Source organism: Ictidomys tridecemlineatus, chromosome 15 (assembly GCF_052094955.1).
Source record: "Ictidomys tridecemlineatus isolate mIctTri1 chromosome 15, mIctTri1.hap1, whole genome shotgun sequence".
In the NCBI taxonomy this organism is placed as follows: Eukaryota; Metazoa; Chordata; class Mammalia; order Rodentia; family Sciuridae; genus Ictidomys; species Ictidomys tridecemlineatus.
This window is the reverse complement of record NC_135491.1, coordinates 50,661,049-50,668,323: the sequence shown is the minus strand read 5'-3', so window position 1 is coordinate 50,668,323 and position 7,275 is coordinate 50,661,049.

Here is a 7,275-nt window from a genome sequence, read left to right as displayed (position 1 = left end):
TTTATATGCTAAAGGTCTGGAGCCAAGAGTGTAGCTCAGTGGTTGGCATTTTCCTAGCATGCCAGAGGCCCTGGGTTCTATCCCCAGCACTGTAAATAATAATAATAAAGTTGCATACACATGCTAGAAAAAAAGTAATTTGACTACTAGAAGAACCACAGGCAAAATCGTGAGATGAGTGATTTTCCTCTAGTGTCATTTTACTTCCCTTTTTTCCAGCCTTTCTTACACTTGCCATTTTTTCCAGTGGGGACCCAATACAACAAAACATGACTTTCAGAAATCTTCTAGGAAGTCGAATTCAAGCTAAGAACCAGGGAAGAGAGATGATGGACACCAGGAAATTGCATATGTACTAAGTAGTTTCAAGCATCAGGAAAAGGCCTGTAATTTTGATGTTGTTATTGTTTTTGCTTCTTGTTTTGGGTTTTGGTGTTGGTTGTTTGTTTTGTTTGCAGTGCTAGGGATCAAACCCAGGGCCCCATCTGTGCTGTGTAAGTGCTATACCCCCAGCTGGAAATATATATATATTTGAGTTATATCTCCAACCCAGAAATATGTTTTTTTAAAACACAGGAAGAGCTATAGAAGAAGGATATCTAGCCCAGCATGGTGTGACTGGGGAAACTGAGGCAGAAGGATCACAAGTTCAAGGTCTGACTCTGGAGACCCTGTCTCAACATACAAAGGGCTGGACTGATCATGGTAGTACCTGCCTGTAATTCCAGCAACTCAGGAGGCTAAGACAAGATTGCAAATTTATAGGCGTGGCCTTAAGCAATTCAGTGAGATACTGACTCAAATTTTTAAAATAAAATAAAAAGAGCTGGAGATATGGCTCAGTAGTAAAGTGCCCTGGGTTCTATTCCCAGTACCAAATACATAAATAAATAGGGCTGGGAAGGTAGCTCAGTAGTAGGTAGAGCACTCCTGGGTTCAATTCCCAGGACAAAGAAAAGGAGAAAGGAACTTGGGTTTAGAGGTAGAACACTTGCCTAGCAAGGGTGAGGCACTGGTTTTGGCCCTCAGCACCACATAAAATGAATAAAAGGTATTCTACCGCCTGGCGTAGTGATACACACCTGTAATCCAAGTGGCTTGGAAGGTCAAGTCAGGAGCCAGCCTCAGCAATGGCGAGGCACTTAGCAACTCAGTGAGACCCTGTCTTTAAATAAAATATAAAATAGGGCATAGGGCTGGGGATGTGGCTCAGTGGTCGAGTGCCCCTGAGTTCAATCCCCAGTACCAAAAAAAAAGTATTGTACCCATCTACAAGTAAATATATACATATATTTAAATTTAAAAAGAGAGAGAAAGAAAAAAGAGAAGGAGGGGTGGTGAGAGAAAGAGAGGGGAAAAGAAAAGGAAAAGATCATCTACAGCCCCTTCTGAGTAGTCCTCAAAATATCCGGTAGGCAGCCACCTACCTAGAGATAAGATGCAACCCACTTCCAAGTTCACTGGGGTTCTCTTAGAACTCGGTTTTTTCCCACTGTGCATTACATTTTAATGATGAGCTACCATATTTTAGTTCAGTGATATAGAAATTGACTATATTCTACAAATTCCTGTTAACCTGTTATGGTTTAATTAAGAGGTATCCCCACACCAAAGCTCCTGCAGAAATATTAAGAGGTAAAAGGACTGCATTATGAAAACTGTAGTCTAATCAGTCCATCTGAGTTTGAATGGACTGACTGGGCGGTAGCTACAGGCAGAAAGGCCATGGCTCAAGGAGGGGGTCACTGGGAAGGATGCCCCAGAAGGATGCATCTTCTTTATGGGCTTTTCCCCCTCCCTCCCTCCCTCTCTCTCTCTACTTCCTTGCTCCCTGATGTGAGCAGTGATCCTCCACCACAGCCTTCCACCAGGATCTTCTGTCTCATCTTGAGCCCACAGCAAGGGACTTGGCCCACCATAAACTAAATCTCTGAAACTGTGAGCCCAAAATAAACTTTTCTTCTAAGTTGTTCTTTTTTTTTTTTATGTTTCGTTCTTACATAATTATTTTAGCAACAATAACCATTGCACATCTTTTGGGGGTACAGTGTGGTTTGGGGTAAAATATTATTTTTGAGCATAAAGGAACCCATCTGTGCAGGTATGCAGATCCTTACTTTCCATCTTCTCTGCTTAATTCACTAGTTAGTTTAAGGCTCCCACAACCTGATCATCTCCCTTCTGCATCCTTTCTCATTGTCTCTCACGGGAACTTTTGAGGGACACCGCATCTAAAGCATAACAGGGCTCCTGGGTTCGATCGCTGGTACCAAAAACGAAAGAAATCATGAAACACGTCTTGTGTGAAAAAGTACTTCAAAACAAAATGACGGGGCCAGGGTTGTGGCTCAGTGGTAGAGCACTTGCCTAGCATGTATGAGGCCCTGGGTTCAATTCCAGGCACCACATACAAATAAATACAGATAAAATAAAGGTATTGTGTCCACCACAACTAAAAAAAAAAAAAAATTAAATGACTTTGAGAGCTGGGCATATAGCTCAGTTGGTAAAGTGCTTGCCTCACCTGCACTAAGGCCCTGGGTTCAATCCCCAGCACCACAAAAAAATAAATAAAAAATTTAAAAAAAAAAAAACAACTTTGGCTTTTACTCTAAAAATAAATGTTTAAATCATCCCTGATGTAAGAATCAAATGAAACTGTGTACTTTGAATCCAGCAGGAGAGTGAGTATATATGTCAATCCATTTGTGAACACACAAAAGTAATCTGATACACTTTGAGTGCCTATCTCACTGTGTGATTTACTCTCACCTGTACACAGTGGGTTCAAGTAATAAAGTTCTCCAGGGTAATAAGCTTCCTATCGATGTACAGTGAGTGTATCTTCATCAAGTGACTTTTGTGCTGGGTGTGGTGGCGCACATCTGCAATCCCAGTTTCTCAGGGAGCTGAGGCAGGATCACAAGTTCAAGGCCAGCCTCAGCAATTTAGCTAGACCTTGTCTCAAAACAAGTGGTGGAGTGCCCCTGGGTTCAATCCCCAGTACCAAAAAATAAAATAACACTACCTTTGCCCATGCTTTTTGGAAACTAAGAACTTTCTTATCCAGAAGGGCATGCCATCTTTCTATTTACCAAATATTCTTCTCTAAATCTTTAGTTTTCCTTAATAAGAATGACCTTCCCAGGCTGGGACTGTGGCTCAGTGGAGAGTGCTCACCTAGCACGGGCGGGACCCGGGTTCAATCCTCAGCACCACATAAAAATAAAGGCATTGTGTTATGTCCATCTACACCTAAAAAATAAATATTAAAAAAAAAAGAATGACCTTCCCACAAAGCAGGATGGCACACACCTGTAATCCCAGAGAGTTGGGAGGCTAAAGTAGGAGGATTGCTAGCTCAAAGCCAGCCTCAGCAATTTAGTGAGGCCCTAAGCAACTCAGCAAGACCCTGTCTCTAAATAAAATATATTTTTAAAAAATGGCTGGGGAGGCTGGGGATGTGGCTCAAGCGGTAGCGCGCTCGCCTGGGATGCGTGCAACCCGGGTTCGATCCTCAGCACCACGTACAAAGATGTTGTGTCAGCCGAAAAACTAAAAAATAAATATTAAAAAAAATGGCTGGGGATGTGGCTCAGCAATTAAGCACCCCTCGGTTCAACCCCTGGCACACACACACAAAAATAATTATTATAAGAGTGACCAACCTCCCCCCAAAAAATGTTAACAATTACTAAATGTTAATATATGACCCTCTGGTGTAACACTGGAACGTGGGACTACTGTATTCATGTTATTAAATCTTAACTATCAAATTTTAAAATAATATTATGTCAAAAACCACTTGCGTTATGTTTTACAGAAATCTCTCAAAAAATTCACCCTATGAAACTGCACTTTGGATTGAAACTATCAGTTTGTTATTTCTATTAATAAAATCCTGCCATGTGGTCATTTTCTTAAACTCTATCAAACCTTCATAACTGGCACTATTTTTCACACAAATCTCTCTGAACAAAATATGTGCCAGGAACAAGAAGCATTTTGAAGTTGTTTGGTGTTACTGGTTCATGTACATAGTGGTCACGAGGGGGCGCTACTACACCGCGACTTCATCACATAAAAGCGTGTGAGCTGGGAAACTGCTGACTGGGAGCCTGATACCACCAAGACTACAAAGGACATGGAAACCCACTGGCCCTTCACAGGAAACCAAATGAAGGGGTCACCAACTGGGAAGAGGGGAGGAGAATGGGGAAGGCTAGATTTCTTCCTTGTCCCTTTTATAGAAATGCCCCTTTAAAAATACATCTGGTGGCTATGCATGGTGGCACACGGTGCCAGCAGCTCTGGAGGCTGAGACAGGAGGATAGCAAGTTCAAACCCAGCCTCAGCAACTTATCGAGGTACTTAGATATATATATGTATATATATATCTCGGATGGGCTGGGGTTGTAGCTCAGTGGTAGAGCACTTACCTGGCATGCATGACGCACTGGGTTTGATCCTCATCACCACATAAAAATAAATAAAATAAAGGTATTGTGATATTGTGTCCATATACAAATTTTTAAAAAAATATGTTTAAATGCATCTGATGGCCTAGCCCAGTGGTGCATACCTGTAATCCCACCAAAAGGGGAGAAGGCTAAGGCACGAGGATCCCAAGTTCAAAGCCAGTCTCAGCAATTTACCAAGGCCCTAAGCACTTAGCAAAACCCTGTCTCAAAAAGTTTTAAAAGGGCTGGGGTCATGGCTCAGTGGTAGAGCATTTGCCTAGCAAGCATAAGGAACTGGGTTCAATTCCCAGCACCACATAAAAAATGAACAAGCAAAATAAAGGTACTATGTCCACCTACAACTAAAATATTATTTTTAAAAATGCAGGAGACAGTTTAAAAAATAAGAAAAGAAAAGAAAGAGGGAGAGAGGAAGTAAAAAGGAAAGAAACAAATTGAAATCTGCAGTGTTTTTTTTGGGGGGGAGGGTTAATGATTTTTTAAAAAATATTTTTTTAGTTGTTGATAGACCTTTATTTTATTTATTTAAAGGTGGTGCCAAGAATCGAACCCAGTGCCTCACACATGTCATGCAAAGTGCACTACAGTTGAACCACAGCCCCAGCCCCAGCCCCCAAAACTATAGTCTTTATCAATAGAAATATTAAATCAAGATGGAGTTGCAGGGCTGGGATTGTGGCTCATTGGTAGAGCGCTTGCCTAGCATAAGTGAGGCACTGGGTTCAATCCTCAGCACTGCATGTAAACAAACAAAATAAAGTCCATTCACAACTAAAAGAATATTAAAAGATTTTTTTAAAAATGATGGAATTTCAGAGCTCTCTCCCCAGAGCTGGGCAAAGTGGCACATGCCCGTAACCCTGGCAGCTCAGGAGGTTGAAGCAGGAGGATCCAAAGTTCAAAGCCAGCCTCAGCAAATTAGTGACGCCCTATGTAATTTAGCAACACCCAGTCTCAAAATAAAATATAAAAAGCGCCGGGGATGCCAGGCACGTTGTCACAGGCCTTTATCTCAGGAGGCTGAGGATCAAAAACAGGCACTAAGCAACTCAATGAGACCCTGTCTCTAAATAAAATACAAAATGGGCTGGGGATGTGGCTTGGTGGTAAGCGCCCCTGGGTTCGATACCCACTACCAAAAAAAAAATTACACACACACACACACACTCTCTCTCTCTCTCTCTCTCTCTCTCTCTCACACACACACACACACACACACACACACACAAGAAAGCAACAAAAAGTCTTTTTCAAATATAGAATAACTTGGGCTGGGGATATAGCTCAGTTGGTAGAGTGCTTGCATTACCAAGGCCATGGGTTCAATCCCTAGCACCACAAAAAAAACAAACAAAAAGAAAGTCAAATATAGAATAACGCAAATAATGCACTATCAACCACTGTGTACTACAGGAAATGTAAAAAAAAAAAAAAAAAAGAAAAAGTCCTAAGGAAAATTAAATCAGGTGGAAATAGGAAAGAACATTTTCAAAAATAAGTATGTGCTGTCTATGAGAAGATGACACTTTTGTTATTATGGTGATGCTGGGGATTGAACCCAGGGCCTCACATATGCTAGGCAAGTGTGCTACCCTAAGCTATACCTCAGCCCCAAGAAAATGACTTTAAACATAGATTCAAATGTGTTAGAAGATTAAGGATGGAAAGAGACATCCCCTGTTAAAACTAATCAAAAGAAAGGTAGAATGGTATGAATAACAAAGCAGATTTCAAAGTCAAGAATATAATCAGGGCTGGGGTTGTGGCTCAGGGGTAGAGACCCTGGGTTCGATCCTCAGCACCACACAAAAATAAATGAATAAAATAAAGGTATTGTGTCCAACTACAACTAGAAAAGAAAAAGAAAATACAATCAGAGATGCGGGCTAGGGATATAGATCAGTCGACAGAGCACTTGCCTCCAGTGCACAAGGAGCTGGTTCAATCTTCCACACCTCACTCAAAAAAAGAATATACTCAGAGGTAAAGATGATCGTCAACAGGACACCATGATTCTAAATGTTGATGCAGCTAAACCAGAGCTTCAACTACATGAAGAAAAACTGAACTGCAGGGAAAAACACAGATTCACAAAGATAACCAGAGATTTCAGTCATCCTCTCCACAACTGAGAAAACATTAGGTAAGCAGAAAGAATTCAGGAGACAAGTGACCTTCCTGGCATTTGTAGAACATGGCACTCAATAACAACAAAATAAAGATTATTTTCAAGTTCACATGGAAATTTAACAAGATAGATCCTCCTGCTACAAAAATCAAGTCTCAATATATTTTAAAGGATTAAATTCCCACAAAGAATGTCCTCTGACAATGAATCAAATTAGAAATTGATAACTGAAAAATCCTTAGCAAGTCTGCCAGACTAATTTTAGGAACTAAATCTATAAAAGTTCTAGGGGAAATCAAGAGAAAATCTTGATGACCTTGATTTGAGGTTGATAGAGATTTCTTAAATACAGCACAGAGGGCACAAAGTATCTTTTTTTTTTTTTTTTCGAGACAGTGGTCTCACTAATTTGTGTAGGACCTCACTGAGTTATTGAGGCTGGCTTTGAAGTAGCAATCCTCCTGCCTCAGCCTCCTGAGCTACTAGGATTATAAGTGTGTATCACCATGTCCAACTAAAGTACCCTTTTACTTCAACTTTATTCATTTATATTTTGAATTGCAAGGAAGGAAGGAAGGAAGGAAGGTCGGTCTCCAGTCTGCTATGGTGGCTATAATCCCAGCAACTCAGGAGGTTGAGGCAGGAGGAGGCCAGCCTCAGCAGTTT